Source organism: Varanus komodoensis, unplaced genomic scaffold (genome assembly GCF_004798865.1).
Source record: "Varanus komodoensis strain SLA01 unplaced genomic scaffold, ASM479886v1 scaffold34_3, whole genome shotgun sequence".
NCBI lineage: Eukaryota > Metazoa > Chordata > Lepidosauria > Squamata > Varanidae > Varanus > Varanus komodoensis.
Genome location: NW_025335855.1, coordinates 641,007 through 658,817, shown reverse-complemented (window position 1 = coordinate 658,817; position 17,811 = coordinate 641,007). Strand labels below are relative to the sequence as shown.

General features: G+C 58.7%; 1 protein-coding gene and 1 long non-coding RNA gene across 3 annotated transcripts in view; one reads left to right on the top strand and one right to left on the bottom strand.

The window, feature by feature from the left end:
* Positions 1 to 17,811, top strand: part of PBX1 (PBX homeobox 1) — a 165,084-nt gene that overhangs the window by 77,746 nt on the left and 69,527 nt on the right. The gene's annotated exons all lie outside the window — the stretch shown is intronic.
* LOC123027978 lies at positions 1,365 to 8,172 on the bottom strand. Its single transcript, XR_006415610.1, has 2 exons — positions 7,881 to 8,172; positions 1,365 to 4,743 (listed from the first exon to the last, which is right to left on the bottom strand). It is a non-coding gene; the product is annotated as an uncharacterized LOC123027978 (long non-coding RNA).

Below are 17,811 nucleotides of genomic sequence, written 5' to 3'. Positions count from 1 at the left end.
CTCTTGGATCTCAGAGTTTTATTTATTTATTTATTTACTTACTTATTTAGAACATTTCTGTGCCGCCCCCATCGCAACAAAGCCTCGGGGCAGCTCACAACAATGCGAGTTCTGTGGCAATGTGGATTGTCTGTGACAAAATTATTTTAAGACATTAGTTTGAAATCATGTCATCCATCATTTTGGAAAAAGAAGATACTGTGTTGTTTCAGCTCCCTCCTTAAGTTTCTCTTTTCTCCCTGCCGTCTGCTGCCTGGCCCCCACACTGGCCATTTTGTGCTTGGAAGGCCGGTAGCTGTGTGGCACCAGCAGGGCCCGCATCCCACACCAGGCCTTGCGATGGCGGCGACAGTACCGCGGGGCCCATTTCTGTGCTAGGCTCTGGCCTTTCTGCAAGCGTGCGTCCGCGCCGTGGTCTCCACAGGGCCACGGGTGGGACTCCCACGGGCTCCCCCTGCATCGTTCCCGTCCGCTTCCCAGGCACGCCGCGGAGGACCCCGTGCTGGACGGTGCCCGAGCTCTGCAGGGCCTGCCTTCCGTTCCTGGGCCAAGCCATCGTATCCCTTTGACTCTCGCATGGGTACACCGGGAGAGGCCTGACGCTCGTTCTCCCAGTCCTGCCCAGCTTGGTGCTCCACTGCCCCCAGCACCCCCGGCCTCTCCAGTTGTAATGGCTGGCGTGGCATTTCAGAGGCGAGCTGAGATTCCTGGCCCGCAACGGTAGCCTTCAGACCCAGTTTTATGTACTCAGCCTCCCGCTGTGTGAGAGCGGGATGGGGCCCAGGGCACGCGAGTCCTGGGATCCTGCTGCTCCGCGCCCCCCCCTCCGCCATGGGGCGCTTGGGTGGCCCTGTCCAGCTGCCCGCTCCAGCACCGCCTCTGCTTGGACAAGGAGGCGGTGTCTGAGCACCTTCTCCGGCTGCCGTGCTGATGGCCAGCAAGACGCCGCGGAGCGCCCGGGGAATTGCAGCACCCCGGCGGGTCGGCATGACCTTCAGCCCTTTTGCTGAGATCTGCTCGCAGTCCTTCTGGCTCCTGACAAAAAGCTCAGAAACCCGAGGCCCGCTGAGACGCACACGTGGCGATATGCCCAGCAGGATCCAAAGGCATGAAAAATATTTGTCGGACGCGCTGCTGGTGGGCCCGCACCCGCACGTCCAGGTCTCGCTGCGTTCTGCCGGCTGGCCAGCTGCCCTGGGGAGCTCCCCGCCCTTCCTAGCCGGTCCCCTCCTCGCGAGGGGCTGCGCCCCAGAGAGCGCGGCAGGAGGACTCGCCCCGCCAGCCCCCTTCGGAGAGGCCCTGCAGGTCCGTTTTGATGAGCGCCGCCTCCACCATCATGTCCCCGAATCACATTTAGATCAAAGTGATGAGTAAATATAATCATTTATTAATTTTTTCCTGGAGAAAAGGCAGCTCTGCCTTAGTGTTATTTGGTAAAATGTGCAATTGAAACTTGTCACAAGTAATTTATTCCTGCTGGCTGTAATCTGAAGGAATACAGACACAAGACCTATCGGATGAAAAAAAGCAACAAACAGGTAAAGTATTCTAGCTTTCGCTGACAGTACAAAGGTGTCATATACAAGAAGGATTGACACAGACCAAGGGGTCTTGTGGGAAATATGATAATAACTATAAAGAAGACAGATTATTCCCCAGTTGCCAACATTCAAACCTTTTTACAGTCAGTTCAAACATATAAAACTTTATTGCTGTAGCAGAAAGGGGAACCATTCCGGGTTGTGCAGCTTTCCCTGGGCTGGCTTTATACTGTCTGTGTTATTGCTCTATAGTGGCATTTTAAAGTTTATTGAACAAGACTTTTACAATTGAAGGAAGTATATAAAACTGTAAATTTATTAGATTTTTCAGGATAAGTGCCCTTTCTAGTTGTGCTCAAGAATTCGGAGCTACGAGGAACCACTAGTTACAAGGCTTATTAATATTAAAGACGGTGGGTGCGCGCATTTTATACCCTGACCCATCTCAAAAATAATATTATTACATCATGGGAAGCCAGAGCTGTCACAGCACAGAGGTGTGCAGATCGTGAGCGCGAGGTGCCGTGGCTGCCGGTGTGGCTCTGCAGCGAAGCCGCGTGGCGGCAGTGCTGTGGGCCGCCAGCTGGAGCAGCCCCCCCAGAGGCCGGTGTGGCCGCAGTCCTGGGGGAGCAGCTTGCGCCCGACATTGCGCCAATTTGCATTCAGGAGTTCATGGTCCTGTGCGAGTCTTTGAGCCGCTCGTGGGCAGTAGCATCTGCGAGGCACTTGCACTGCGCTGGGGGCGGCAGAGTCTCTCTGACTGTATTTTATGCATGTGTTCATGCGCCGAACCCAAGAGGGCCGCTCCCGCACCGAGGGCTTCCTGCGTGGAGCAAGCTTAGCCTGCGAGCTGCCAAAAGCGAAGGCGTGAAGCGGCCGCCCTTAGGCACGGGTGCCAAAGTCTGGAAGTGGCCACCAAAAAGGCCCCGCTGCCCAAAGCTGGCAGCCGCAAAGGAAGGAAGGACTTTCCTGGAAGACCCTGGAAGCAGGCGTGCTTTCATGGGGCTGGGCGGCCCTTCCGGTAGCTTGGCACCAAGCCAGCTGCGTGGGACCTTCTCGGTCGTAAGGCTGGAGAGGGAGCCGCGTGGCGCAGCGGTGAAGAGCACGGGGCAGGGGCTCGGGCGGTCCGGGTTCCGGCCCCTGCTCAGCCACGGAGCCACGTGGCGGCTTTGGGAGTCCAGTCTCGCCCAGGCGCTCAGCCCAGCCACCGTCACTGGGTGGTTGCTGTGCGGGTGCAGTTGAGGGCAGGAGCCGGGGGGGGGGGCACGCCGGCGGGTTTTTTGCTTTTTTAAAAAGGGGGGGGGGGGAATTGTGGGACAGAAACCTAATGCATAAATACATAAGAAAGGTGAGATGTGCCTGGAAATAGGCTGGTCATTGGTGCTGTGTACAGCAGGTGCGCTGGCAGGTGGGCCAAGGCACTGGTGGCGTAGGGGAGCCGCGGGCTCCTCCCTCGCAGGTGAGTGCCAACACCACGCAGGGGCACCTTGTGTACCTTGTTCTGTTCATCAGTGGGTGCGTGCAGACGGCCCTCTGTGTGGATCGGGCCCTGCCGTATTCTTGGACACCACGAGCCTTTCCAGCCCTGGCTCAGCTGCGGGAGTGGCGCGGCCTCCACTGGTCTGCCCAGATAAGAGCCCTGTCACTGTAAGCACACCTGGATGGATGGGCTGGCCTTCCGGGGAGAGACCCCTCCTGTCTCCATATGGCGGAGGCAGGCGCGCTTCCCAGGCAGCCACACTTCCTCCGTGTTTGTGCCTGCGAAAGGCTTTTTTTAAGGCTTCTGAGCAGCATGAAATGGCTGTGAATGCGGGAAAGTCAATAAGGCCTGAATTTTTGATGAGACCTTGGTTATTCTGATCACAGTTCTGTGAGGGCTGAGATGAGAATACAGATTGCGGCTGGGTAGGAGCCTGGCCGGCATCTCCCCGGCCCTCCACACCGTTCCACCCTGTGCGCTCCCTGCAGCTGGGGGCGTCTGCGGGGGCATTTGGAGGCAAGGCCATTACGACAGCTAATGGGGCTAAGAGCATTATCCCGCGGTATTTGTAATAGCAAAACAAGGCCCCGCTGCGGAAAGCTGGGAGTAAAAGAAAAGGGAAGCCTCGCAATCCCTTGTAATCCTGCGTGGCACGGTGCGGCGGCGGCGGAAGACCCAAAGGCCCTCGCGGCATTCATCCCGGGTCTCATGGAGGGGGCGACGAGCGGAAGGGGACCCTTGTGCCGAGATGAATTAATGCCGGAGCGCTTGTCTCGGGAATGCAAATGCGGTTCAGAATCTCTCCGCTAAGCCTCCCCTTTTGGGAAAGGAAGAAAGCTCTGCACAGAAGGGACTCGGAGGGAATGCAAATGAGGGCTTACACCTCAGCCAGCGGCCCTCGTCACAGCCCAGCCCAGCCCAGACGGGGCTCCTGCAGAAAGAAGTGGCAGGCTTGGGCGGCGGGGCTGGGGGCCCCCACCCTGCGGGTCGGGGGCGCTATAAAGGCCCTCGCCAGCAGCAGTCTGACAAGGAGACCCCCCTCCCCTTCAGATGACTGACCAGGACCGCCTGGGATCCCACAATTTATCCGATTTAGGGTTTCTGGCCCAGGGACAGCTCCCAAGTCCCCCCTGCCTCTCATCATTTTATATAATCACTGGATTAATCAGTGAGATGAACAAAAACTGGGAAGGGCCCCTGGACAAGGGTCCCTCGGCTCGCCTCGCCTTGCCTCTGATTAATCCTGAGGTCACTGCCGAGAGCAGCCGCGCTGGACGACTGCAGGGCTCGTTAGTTAAGGGCCTCTCCTGCGATCAAGTTCGTTCTCCAGAACTGGTTTCCTGAATGAAACAGGCCCGGTGGGGAATCGTTTTCATGTCGCCCGCTTGCTTTATGAGCGGAAGGAAGGCTTCGGCGGCTTTGCCCCAGGTCACGGCCTCGGAACGCACCTCTTCGCCTGACCTTGTCTGCATGCGGTGGCAAACTGCGGGTCATCCGGGGGCAAATGATTCACCCACGGTTTACAGGTGTGCCTGGTGCGGGGTGCCGCTTCCAGTCTGAGCCACCGCCTGTGAGCACGCGGTTCGTGGGCTGCTAGTGCGACTTTGAATCGACAGTTTGGGCTGCCCGTGAGTCAAAGGCCGGAGATGACCGGAGACCCGCACCGGGGGGCGTCCCGTGCGTCTGGCTTGCTTGGCCGTGCATTGCCCGGGATACACCAGCCTGAAAATCGAAGATACAGATTCACCATGGGTGTGGCGTGAAGCCTCCAGCTGCTCCTGGTTCCGGGGCATGCTTGGAATCGGACGGAGTGCTGCGGGTGTCACCGCAGGTGCGCCAGAAGGACCGTGCTGATCAGGCCGAGGGCCCTGCGGACCAGTGGCCTGGCGGCTGCCGAGGGGCCCCAGGCCGGCTGGGAGCGCAGCGGCCGCCTCCCGCCCCGTTCCCCAGCAGCTCAGGGAGGCGGCCTGTGGCCGTCGGGAGCGTGGCCCGGCCACGGTCCCTGACCTGCGGGGAGCCAGGGTGAGAGCCCCCGGAAGGGCCTGCCCATGGCCCCCCGGCACCGCTCACCGCCGTGGAGGCCTTGTGGAGCGAGTGGGCGCATCTCAGAGCGGCCTGCCCTCGGAGCCCTGGCACGATCGGGCGCCTGATTTGGATTTCTTGGCTCTCCTGGAAGAGGCCTCTGGCTTTCCTCTTCTGTTGCTCTCTGGTTTTTCTTTGCCCCATCATTATAATAGCTCCTTTTGTCTGCACAGCAGTCACTCAGAAGTTGTGCTGAGGCTGCTGGCCCTGTTTCAGCCACCTTTCTCTTACTTTTCACCTGCCCTTCGCAGCCTCCCATTTACTATGGAATTGCCTCTTTGTGTTCTTCCCTAATGCCTCTGTTTTCAGTCCACCTTTGTTCTGGCTCAGGGTTAGTTAAGTTGAGTTATGCCAATTTAGTTTTTATGTGGACTTTAAATTCCTTAGGAAAGTTACCTATGTTGTATTTTGGCCCTATGTTTCTGTTGGTGATTTTTAAATTTTAGTTTTAGAATTTGACTCAGAATTTTGATATTGAGAAGTCATTCTCACTACCACAAACTGCTCCTGATCTTGGTTGGGCTGTAGAAATACCGCTTCGTCACCTTCCGATTCCAATTATGTAGTCTGTTTGACTTGCGTGTTGGCCCTCCAGTGCTCAGTGTCCTCTTGAATACCTGCATAAAAGCTTTCGATTTCCTCTCCTTCACCATCTGGAGCCGAGACTTGAGCATTGGTTCTGTTCATAGGTTTCCCACAAACTCTTACATTATTTGGTCAGATTTTGCATTATAGTCTCCTACTGCTTCTACTGCATCTTGCCTTAATATGAGAGCCACTCCATTTCTTCCGAGCTTGTCATTTCCAAATTGAAACACTTTGTGTTTGTCTGACGGGAAGTGCCCCGTTCCAGCCCGCTTTAGTTCTCTCATACCAAGTACCGCAACGTTAGGCCACTCCACTTCCTGCTTCGCCGTGTCCAGTTGTCCTGGTCTGTGCTTCTCGCGTGCCATGTGCTCACTGCGGCATCGGACCTTGCCTCCGCCTCCGTGCATGTCCGCCCCGGCCTTCCTTCCGGCTTTGATCCAGTTGCGTCCTGAGCGGCAGAGCTGTTCCTACCTGCCCTTGGCCCTTCCCCAGCAGCCCGTTGGGCACCTTCCCACCCGGAGCCTCATCTTCCGGTGCTGCCTCTTGTTTCATTTTGGATCATTTTGGCACGGGGTTTTTTGGTAAGGAGATTCAGAAGTGCCTTCTTCTTCTGAATGAGCATCGCTGCCGTTGCCTGTGAAGGATCCCCTGCCAGGCCGCCTTCCGACTTCTCCCGGTAGCTGCCCTCCAGGTGCTCCTCTGGCCCCATCACCACCAGGGAGGGCCACCCTCCTCTAGGGATGTGGCCACTCCAGCTGAACGGGGCGGCTGCATCTTGGTCGGGTGTCTCCCCGCTGAGCGCCCGCCTTGGGCGCCCCTGCTAGGAAGCCAGCCTGGCCGCCTGGCAGCATCGCTCTCGGCCGCTCCGACGCCCTCACACCTCTCGCCACGTTCAGGTGCGCATCCCAGGCGGGGCTGTTCTTCTTGTTGTCGCTGTTGGGACACTGCCCCAATAGTGTGAGGTTCCCTTCTCCATTTTGTCTTCACAACAGCCCTGCGAGCGAAGTGGGGCTGGGAGCAGGCGCCTGGCCCAAAGCCACCCGGTGAGCTCTGCGGCCGAGTGGGGGCTGGAGGCTGGATCTGCCACATCCCGGTCCACCCACCTAACCCAGATCCCAACCACCGAGCGGCCTGCCCCTCCTTGCATGCTCCCGGCCCCCCAGGAAAGCCGTCCGGACTGGGAGTCCCGTGAGTGCCCTCACTGAGCCACGAGCTGTTTTCTGTCCTCCTCCTGTCCCCCGCTTACCTGCCCTCATTTTAACATGCATTTATGTATCTGTCTGTTTCTACAAAGGATAAGTAGCTTTGCCAAGCACTCTAGTGCAGGGCAGTGCTGGGGTTTGCACCCCAAATCCTGAACAGCGTGTGTTGCTCTGCAACAGCTGCTCCTTTCCCAGAACGAAAACGGAGCAGGCAAGCGATGGTGCTCGGAGGCACCGGCCTGCAAAACTGCAAAGCTGAGCCCCAAATGCCAAATCCCATAATTCTCCCCCTCAGCGCATACAAACAGTCGCGATGAATCGCCTGCTTAAGGAAGGCAAGCCAGTGATGCTCGGACAAAGCCTCACTGCTAAAAAAAAGCCCCATGCGGCCAAAATTGCCCCCATCAGGTAGCTGCCCCCCCCCCGAGCAGAACCCCCTGGTCGCTGTGCCCCGGCCCCAGGCGCAGGTCTTCCCTGTGCCACCCCTTCCCCCAGCCGCCCCTTTCCTTTCAGTACGGCAGCCGCTTCACCTTCAGTACGGCAGCCGCACAGGGAGAGGCAGCCCTGGCCACCAGCCTTCGTTTCCAGAGAGCATATTTTAAATGCTTTTTAACAATGACAACTGGGCAGGGCGGAGGGCTGCATGGGCCCTTGGGGCACAGCCGGAGGGCCGGGAGGGGGGGGCTTTGGTGCCCACGGGTGCCATGTTGCCAGCCCCCGAGAAGGAGCACCTCAGGGGTCCACGCCGGAAGAGATGTTGGCCCTTGGAGGGCGGGTGCGGCACGACCCCGCAAAGCTGCAGGAGCCGGGTCCTCTGCGGGGCTGCGTCCCGCTTGGCAGGGAGTGTCTTGGCTCGCACGTCCTGCGCTTGCCCCAGCGGTGCCTCTGCCTCGGTGCGATGCACTTGCCCTGCCGTGCCGTGCCGTGAGCAGGCGCGTCAGCACAAGGAGATTCTGCCTTCTGGCGTGCCAGAGTTCTTTGTCTGACCTTCCCGAGTCCTTTGAAGTGCGGAGCGGAGGGATCGTTTTCCGCTTGGAGACGACGACGAAGAGGAGGGAGAGGGAAGGGCTGAGGGGCCGGACCGCTTGGCAACACGCTGGCTGGCGCTCTGGGCAGGCTTCGGAAGCGGGTGCTGCCGGTGTGCGCCGGGGTCGGGCCGTGCCGGCCTTGGGCTGCGTGGGCCGGAGCCGGGCTCTCCCTCTCCATGTTCCAGGCAAAGGACGGGGAGACAAGGGGGGGGGGCGAGGCAGGAGCTGCCAACTGGGCAGTTGCGTCTCGTCTGCCGGCTGCCACTACCCACTCGTTACAATTAAAATGAAGTGTCCGTCAGCGGCTATCTTCGCTGTGTGGCCCATATGTTTCTGAGCTGATACTGTCCGGATTATTCTGTTCGGGAAAACGATAACGGCTGTTTATAACCTTGGCAAAGACGGCGGCCTAATCAGTCTGGAGCACATTTTCGCAGCCTGCCTGATAACAGGCTGTTCGCGGCCTTATCGCCGGGGAGAGATAGGCCGCAGCAAGCAGATCTGTGCGCGGGAGCCCAACCTCGGCACGCGCACTCCGGCCGGCCGCTCCCTCGGGAGGCCCCTTCCCGGCTGATTTCCCGAGCACCAGAGGCGTGCGGGAGGATGAGTGCACAGAGGGGACGAGGCGCAGCCGGCCGCGTGCTGCGTTCACACGGGGCCTTCTCCAGCGGAAGGGGCGGGGGAGCGAGGCGGCGGTGCGGGGCTGCCATATTCCCCGTCCGCCCGCAGCATCGCTCCGGAGGCGCTCTCCTCCCGGGCCTCCGCCTGCTTTGTGTCCCTCGTAGGTGCTTTGCCTCGCGTCGCGTTGTGTTGCTTTGTGGCACTGCTCACACAAACTGCTAGGCAAGCCGTGGCGGGGCCGATGCCCACGCCTCTCTTGAACGCCACTCCGCAGGTCGTCCGCGCTGCGTGAAGAGTGGGAGCCTCCCGGGAGTGCCCGTTGGGCGCATGCTGTCTTGGGGTCCCTGCTCGCCTTTCCTGGGGGGTCCCACCAGGCCAGAGCCCTTTCGGGTGCCGCGCTCAGGACCACAGAGCACGTTGGATTCTCCCACGGGAGGAGAGACACTCGCTCCCCTGTGAGCCAAGGGGGTGCTGCTTCCCTGGGAAAGCCGCTGGGACAGGTCTGTTCAGAAGGAAGGCCCCGACGTGGCCCCTGCCTCCCTCTCTGGACTCCCCAAGAGGCACAGGCAGAGGCAGCTGCGGCCGGGCTCCCGTGGCCGGTGGCAGCCGACGGCACAGGCACCGCCTGCGGGGCCCAGGGAGGGCCAGGCGGGCGCGCTGCGTGCGGGGCGAGGGCTGCCCGGGAGCAGCAGGGCGCCGTTGCTATCGCCCTTCTAAGTTCAGGGGGTCCAAAGCGTGGGGCCAGTCCCGGTGCCCCTCCGCGTGGGGTGGGGGGAAGTGGCAGGGATCGTGGCATTCGGACGGCGCCTTCCCTGTGGTGTGCCCCGAAGCCTCCGCCATATTTTCCGGCTGCTCAGCGGCCTTCTGGTGTGCACCCGGGGGGGGGGGGCAGGTGCTGCCTTTCACCGGCATGCCACCCTCCTGGGCACTGGGGGGCCTCCCCGCCGCCCAGCTGTTTTTCCAGTGATCAGTTGTAGGATGAGGAGGAGCAGCTTCCAGGGCTGGGGGGCACCAGCAAGACCCCCGGCTCTTGGCAAGCCTGAGTCAGGTCAGTAGAGAAGCTTCAGCTCGGATAGAACTTAAAAGTCAGTCTACAGAAGAGCCCTTTCAAACTGCTGGCAAGACGAGGCTTAAGCTTAGGAAGAGTTATTACCTGATTTTCTTTTCCAGGAAAATACCATTTGATTGTTTGAGGGTTACATTTCCTCCAGCTGCGGCTCACTTTTTTCTCTAGAGCAGCAATGGCGAACCTTTCAGAGACCCAGTGCCCAAACTGCAACCCAAAACCCACTTATTTAGCCCAAAGTGCCAGCACTGCAATAACACCTGAAAACAGCCAGTCCAAGCAAATATATATGTATCTCCTTGGCAGTGCACTGACCAGCCATGCCAAAACTCGGACGAGTTGTGGCTAATGAGTCACAGCTTGTGATGTCATCGCCTGGCACCGCCACTCCTTTCTGAGCATGCGCATGGCCCCTTTGTGCGCTGTTATCCGATGCTCGGCTGCTGGGCGATGCTGGAGCGACTTGGCTCGCGTGCCAACAGAGAGGGCTCTGTGCGCCCGCTGCGGCATGCACGCCATCGGTTCGCCACCACTGCTCTAGAACCCAGTCCAGTGAAGACTGCTACCTCCTCCCTTACTCCTCCTTAAAACCAAGAGTAGATTTTGTGGCTTACAGTGTTTGTCTCCCCACTCTGTTTCGGACAGGCCTACTGGGGAGTTCGGATGACTGAGACGGAGGTCACTGGATCCTGGGTGCAGGGGAGCAGAGGGGAAGTGGGCGAGGGAGTGCTCTCTGTTCTTGCTTGGACGCTTCCTCTGAGGTCTCCTGTGGGGAGCAAAGTGCTAAACTGAGACCCAGAAACACTTCAACAACAATGACCTTCCTACCAATAAAAGCCTGTTCTTGCATCGGTCATTTCCACCTTGTTCAGCTGCATATGTAGGCGAAGCTTGCGATGTGAACCAGAAAATCATAGATCAAAGTGTGCATCTGCAAATTTAAGAGGCGCAGTTCGGCGAGCCTTAGTCCTCGGCGGGGATGGTAATATTGGACTAACCTACAAGATCATTGTAAGGTTTGCTGAGATTATGAGATGATTCCAAGTAGTAATAGTGTGTGTATGTCTCCCACTTGGAACATCCAAAGCGTAGTACAAGTTCCACAAGCGCAGTACAACACAGGAGATGGTTGAGTGCAGTGTGCCCATTCGCTGTGATTAGACCCTTTGCAGTTCACAGATAGTTTGTGAATTTAGCATTTGACTCAGACATTGAGAATTGAAAGCTGAAAAATTACAGGACATGTTCCTTTGACAGCTGTAATAAACATAATTTTATTTTTAATTTATTAAATTTATATGCTGCCTTTTTAATTTTAAAGAACACGAAGCAGCTTACACCCTTCTTCTCCTGCTGCTCTCCATCTTATCCCCCCAACAACAACCCTGCCTGTGACTGGCCTAAAGTCGCCCAGTCTGCTTTATGGCCGAGCGGGGACTAGAACCCGGGTCGCCGGAGTCCCAGTCCCATGCTCTTCACCACTGTGCCACGCTGGCCGTCTGCAGGACCTTCTGAACATGTTGTGTGCACGAACAGAACGATTCAGATGGTTGCTTTCAGTTGTGCTCATTAGTTTGAGAGACATCCAGGGTTTTAGCTAAACAAAGAGGACTCTGCCATTTTCTATTATGGTAGCTTTTCTACAAACCAGGTTTTTGAAAATTACTGCAGAATTAGCCTGCCTGGCCATTTTCAGCTTTTTATTCTAAATGTTCGGGTTGGGCCTCAAATGTTGCTTGTTGCCCTGGGGGAAAAGTAGGATGCGAAACGCACTGAATGCTTCCACCGCGTGTGGTTTGGGGTGGCAGCCCAGTGTGAGAGGCATGTCCAGTCCTCCCTGCGTGACTTTGCCGGTCTGCGTGGCCACCGTTGGCCCCGGCAAAGTGAAAGCAGCGTGGGCGCTGCGAGCTGACGCTTTCTGTTCCATCCAGCGATGAGAACGAGCGTCCCTAAGGTAAAGCTTCTGCAGTCTCTCAGTGACCTTTTCGTAAAGCATTATAATCAAATTGAACATTTCCAGTTGTACCATTAATGTTTGCCCCTTGGGGAAATGCGCCCTGTTATTTATTATCATTACTCTTATTATTATTACATATTTCTGAGACACCCTTTGAGCTGAATACAAAGTGACCACTCCGGGATCTGGCTTCAAGGTCTCTCTGGGCTGGGGGCGCTCTGCTCTGGATGCGGCCCCCGTCCTGGCTGCCCCTGCGAGCGCTTGCGAGACGCACTGCTGGGTGGTTCTTTCTCCTCCGCTTCTCCTCCTGCAGAAGCTTCGAGTTTAAAGCAGCTTTTTCTCCTGCCTACCTACCTATAATTATTCCCTCTGTAATTGCTCCAGATTTGTGCCAGCTCTGGTCTTGCAGCAGCTAATCCTAGATTTCAGGGAGCACCAGGCCCGCGTCTGAGCTGTAGCATTTTGGAAGGCAGCTGGAGAGGTAGAGGACCAAATTCTCCCTGTTTAAAAAACAAAGCAAAGGCACACAGTCTGCACACAGAAAACAAGTAAGGCTGCAGGATGCAGCAGTTCTCCTTCATTCGCACTCCTGAAGGGGCTGAGCTGCGCTGCCTGATCGGAGGCCCGTCCGGGGGTCCCACGGGGAGCCTTCCCAGTCCAGTGCGGTGAGGCTGAAGGGCAGGAGAAAGGCTCAGCTGCTTGGGAGGGGCTGGAGGAAACCCTGTGGGTGTCCTGATAAAGGCCGCAGTGGAACCGTCTCGCCCCCCCCGCTTAAATTTAACCCCTGTGGGCTGTGCTCCCCCAGAATCTGTAGGCCAGGCCCATGGTGCATGGCGGCGAAGAGGCATTCCGGGGACTGAGAGAGAGCACACCATGTTCTGCCTGCTGCCGGTTTCAGGGATTCTGGCAGGGCTGCGAAGGGGGAGCGCGTCCTTTGTCCAGCTCAAAGGCAAAGGTCCCCCATCCCCGAGTGGCCGGCCGGGTGCTTGTGGGAAGCCCATGAGCCGGACATGGTGGGGAGAGGCTCAGCTGAAGCTCCTGCTTTGCTTTGAACTGGGGTCCTGCTTTGAACACAGCAGGAGTGGAGGTTAATCGGGGACGTCCCAGCATATCAGTGCAGGGCCATAAAGTCGGAGCGGAAGGCCTGTAGGCACAGCTCTCGCCCCGGCCGGCCGTTAAGCAAGGGTGTAAATGAAGCTAAAGACTCTTTCAGCTCTCATTACGGTTCACACTACCAGAAGCGTGTCGTGTGTGAGTCCACAGATGCCTGCTCCTGGTTGTGCACCACTCGGCTGTTTTGCGTGAGCCGCCTGCAGTCCTCGTTCAGTGAGCACCTTTGGACTGTTGCGGGAGAGGGGCAGAGCGAGGCTAGATGGCAGCCGGGGCCCTGCTTGGCTGTGCTTTTTGATAGCGTGATGGCAGGGCCTGTGCAGCTGCAGCGCTCTAGCTTCTCCAGATCTCAGCCACCGCTGACATGAGTGGCTGCTCCATCCCCAGAGCGTTGCTTGTGCTCAGAAATCACGTTTGTCACCTTCTACGAATTTGGGCTGGTGTAAATGGGCTGCGTTTGTCCTGTGCTCACAGCTCCTGCCTTAGGTCTTTGGACTGCGTGCAGTTTGCGGAATCCATACATGCATTTTGCGGGTGGGCTGGCACCTTTGCTTCCACAGTCTGCTCATTGACAAATTTGGGGCTCTCTCAGTGTTCTGCTTGTCCGTGTGAAAACCTTTGTCCAAATGTGTCCTTCCAAAGAGGCTCAGGTCCCCACTGCCCGTGCGCATTTGCAGGGTCTAACCTTTGGGGGGGATGCACAGCGTTGTTCAGGGTTTTATTTGTATATTTACATGTTATTTTTTCAGTAACTAAGTTTGTGCAACATTTCAGAAAGTCTAAGATGCATCTGCAAGTCTATGGAATCCATACTTGCTTGGGAAAAGCAGGATCCGTAGATTGGATTCATCGAACTCCAAACTCCTGTGAATCCGAGGAGGACTTCAGCAGCACCCACAGAGGAGGCTGAGGGGGAACAAGGCTTGCTGGCAGCTGCCCAGCAGGAAATGTTGGGGAACCACTGTGATTCCAGAGATGGAGATTTAAGTTTAAGGACGCTTGCCTCGTAGATGGGCGCACAAAGGTTGGGACCTGCTCCCAGAGCCACGGACCTGGAGCGCTGCCTGGGAGCCTCAGCTGAGAAGACCTGGAGAGCCGCCACCTGCCCACCCCTGAGCCGCACCTCACTGGCTCGGAGGAGTCCTCTCGGTGGAGGGCAGCCGGAGGCAGAACGGCGCAGCGCCGTACCCAGAAAGAGCTCCTGGCCCCGGGAATTCTTGCTGCTCGCTCTTGGGCACTAGGTCTGTCCCCGATGCTTGGTGCCCGTGTTCATGAGTCACAAAACTTGCCATTTCAGGACTGGGTGCGGATGACTGTTTCTTTTCATTGTAACAAGTCACAGTGGTTTGCGATGGGCCAGAGGCCCACAGATGCCAGCTCGGTAGCCCAGCCCCCACTGGTAGGCACTGGGGCGCCCACTCTCGTGGAGGGTGGGGTGTGGGCATGGTCGGGGAACCTCCCGAAGCCCTCGGCCTGCCTCCGCTGGGCCTGGGTGTTGCAGTAGCCTGGAAACCGAGTTGCGGCTGGTTTAAGCCACCGTGGCGAAAAACGGTCGCGCGGGCCGCCTCGCTGTGTGTGGGTGCCCATAACCAGTCCCAACTGGCACAAGGGCCGCGTAATTCCCACCTTGTGGACTAAATGTGGGTGGGCCGCAGGGAGACGGGGTTTTCTTTGGGATATTTCTGTAAGAGCCGGTGCTTGTGAATTATGGTTTGTGTCGCATCAGAAAGGCAGAAGTCAGAATTTAGAAAAGCCCCAAGGCTGCATCTTTGTTTGATGCAACCTTTGTGCTATTGATTGCTCCTGAGGAAGAGGGAAAGGTGTGAGAGCCGGGGCAGTGGAAGCTGCACGTAGATTTCCGCCCTCGGCCGGCGCTGAAGTGCCTGCCTTTGTCATGTGAAGTGAAGTGAAGTGAGCGTCCATTCGGATCTGCGCGGCGGCATTATCTCTGGAGTGTGTGTCCGCTTAAAGGCCCTTCTGGCGCAGCTGACATTTTGCTTGCAATGACTTGGAACGATGCATATTTATGAGGAACAGGCGGCTCGCTGGGGATTCGCAGGCTCGGACCTGTGACCTCCCGAGACGCTGGGCGGGATGTGGCCGCTTGCGGGAGCAACAGCTCCTCACTGTCGCTGCAGCTTTTCTCTGTCAGCACGGCAGGTGAAGGAGCACGTCCCCCAGACCTTCTGAGAAGGACATCTCTGATCGCGTGTGTGCAAAGCCGGGAGTGCGTCCACAGACTCGCCAGTGCTGCCACCCCCCCGCCCCACTTCCTTCTGTTTGCAGGATCGCCCATCGCTGGCTTCTCGCATGGCTGCCACGAGGGACCGCGATGCGCCCAGTGGCTCCAGGGGCGCTGCTTTCAAGTTGCCGGCATTGGGCAAACTATAGACGGCTTGCTCATGGAAAAGCTGCAGGACTGGCACTGAAAGTTGCTTCTGGCCTGGCCAAGGGGGCTGCACCCTGGCCGCCCGGCCTTCTGCGTGAAGCCTTCCCCTGGTGCTGCATCGCCGTCCTCTTCCTCTTCCGCATCTGAAAGCAGAGGCAGTGCCCCTGAGCCCTGTGCTGCCTGTCGACGGGCGTCGTCCTGAAGAGCAGAGGCTTTGCAGGGGGGCTTCATGCTTCCCGGTGCAGGAGATTCTGTGCTTGCTAGAAGAAGCTCCAGAAAGGATAAGCAGGTTGTAGGGTTGGCCACGATGCACCCGGACTCAGAGGCAGCGGGTTCAAGCAGCGGGATACACGTATCCGGCTGCACCTGGGCAGTGGCGAGCTCCCGGTCTTGGTCAGGGAGCACATCTGGCGTCGAGGAAGGCTGAGCCGTTTGCCGCAGCTGAGCACAGGCGCGATGCCCCGTTGGTCCTCGCGCGTCCGGAAGCTGCAGGCCTCCGTGGCCCACCCTGGCAGAATGCCCCTGCAGCCTGCCCAGAGAAGCCCGCTGGGTGATGCGCTCCGACAGAACGCTTCCGGGGGCTCCTCTGCATTGCGCCGGACCCCCCTCCCCCCGGCAGCCTCCCCTGGGCTCTGGGGCCAGCTTGTGCGGGTGCGGCGAGGAGGCGAGCCCGGCCGGAGCGCGATGGCCCACGCACAGGTGCGCGCACGCAGGCGCACGTGAGCCGCGCCGCAGGGTTCGCTGGAGAGCAGTCCTCTGTCTGACTTGTGCGGGGCTGTCAGAGGTTATATATGTCTGCTGTGCCGGTGCTCATCCTCTGTAGCCATTTTCTGCCGCAGAATCTCCCGGCTGCTCGGTGAAGCCTTAATCCCTAATGCAGCGATCAATGGCTGTGCGCCTTCGCCACTCGGATGCTCATTTTTTAATCCCCACTGCCTCCCTCAATGTCATCTCTTTCCATTTTTCTTTATAGAATTTCAGGTCTGCTGTACCTGCTGATTACTTAGTGGACATCTCCCTTAGTTAATTCCATCGATTTTCAAATCCCGCCAGGTTTGGGGTCCTTAGGTTTCTGAAGCAGCTTAAAAAGAATGTCTAAATTCCAGCATTTTCTTTCTATAAATTATATGGCTGGGGAATTGCTGGGAAGCAGCGCCTCGCCGTTATTTATTTGCAGAGTACATAATGACAGAGGGGGTGACGGTGTCCTTGCCCGGAGGGAAGCTGGCCCGGGGCCGGGGCCGGGTGGGCAGCATCCATGGAAGGGCAGCAGAGACCGAAGGCCAGAGCCTCCCCGTGGCTCGCTGGCCTTCCCTGCACCCCGTCCCCCGTCATGCAGCTCTCGAGCGGGAGCCAGCCCAGCCCAGGCCCCCTTTGGTGCTCCCACGGCGTGGCATGTTCTCTGCCCCTTCCCTCAGCCGGCTGTGGCCTCGATCCTCGTGCCCCCGCACCGCGTGGCCACCCCAAAGGCTCACCCACTTCTGGTGGGGGCGATCCAGGCAGGGGGCTCGGCTCTGCCGCCTGGCCGAGGCTTCCACGCAGAGGCCTTCCCCCGGCGATGGGCTGCTGCAGCGAGGCAGGCACGAGTCCCCACGCGCTGAGCAGCCTGCGCGAGCTTGTGCCGAGGACGGCCGGGAGGCATGCCCTTTGCACGCTTCAGACGAGCAAGCGCCTCGCTGGGGGCAGGAGCGTTTTCCGCCAGTAAGGCAGGCGGGGGGTGTCTCCCGCGGGGTGGCCTGGCCCGCTGCTGTTCTGCAGCCCCGGCCAGCCTTCTGCGCGCGAGAAAACAGCCGCCCCCGGCTCGCTGCCTGCCGCCTGCCTCGCACTCCCGAGGAAGGGCAGTGCAGGCTCGGGGCGGGCGGTTCGCCCCCCCCCCCAGGCGCCCAGAAAGCCCGTGTGCCCGCCGTGCCGGGCCTCCCTCGCCGGCCGTGGCTGGGACTGGCGTGTTGCTGTGCACGGAGAGCTTGTTTCTTGTTATTCGGCACCCCGATTTAATGCCTGTCTCCCAGGCAGCTGGTGATGTTTTAATGAAGCCAGAATTGTATAGTCTGTAGCCCTGGATAATGCTAAGCTGCCGAGTCAGAATCAAATTAATAATTCATGAAATTAAAGTGTATAATTAATTCGAGCTGTGCAGATGAGAGAGGGCGCAAAAGGAGCTTATGCTGCGCGCGGAGAGCGGGGGCGGGGAGCGGCTCCGGCTCGGAGGGCGTGCGGAGAGTGGGGCGCTCCCCCGGCCTCGCGCCTGCCTCTCGTGGAGCCCACGGGGGCTGGCCGGGAACTTCCCTGTCGGAGGCGTCTGCAGCGCATGGCCAGCGTGAGGTTGTGCCGGTGAACGCATCTCCTCCCCACAGTGACGGGAAAGCCGTGCTCCGAAAGGGGGGTGTGGGAACACAGGGGAGATGAAGCAGGGAAGTGCTCGGAGGGGGAGCGCCCCTGGGGAACGTGGCGGGAGCGGCCCCCACGCCGATGGGTGCCTTGCCGGCCTCCGCCGATGTGACGTGTCACGGGGATCTTGTGCGAGGCCACTGGGGCCTCGATCTCGGCGCGTGAAGCGGCCTTTGGCTGCTGCCGATGCACGTGGGGGAGTCGGGGCTGTGCTCGGGGGGCTCCTTTCCCACTGGAATGGACGGGGCTCCCGAGAGAGACCGTTTGGGTGGCAGAAGCGCAGGCGGGGCCAGCCAGGGGGCCTGAGCCTCTTCGTGAGCCCGGGAGGGGGACACTCCTGGCAGGCACAGAAGAGGGTT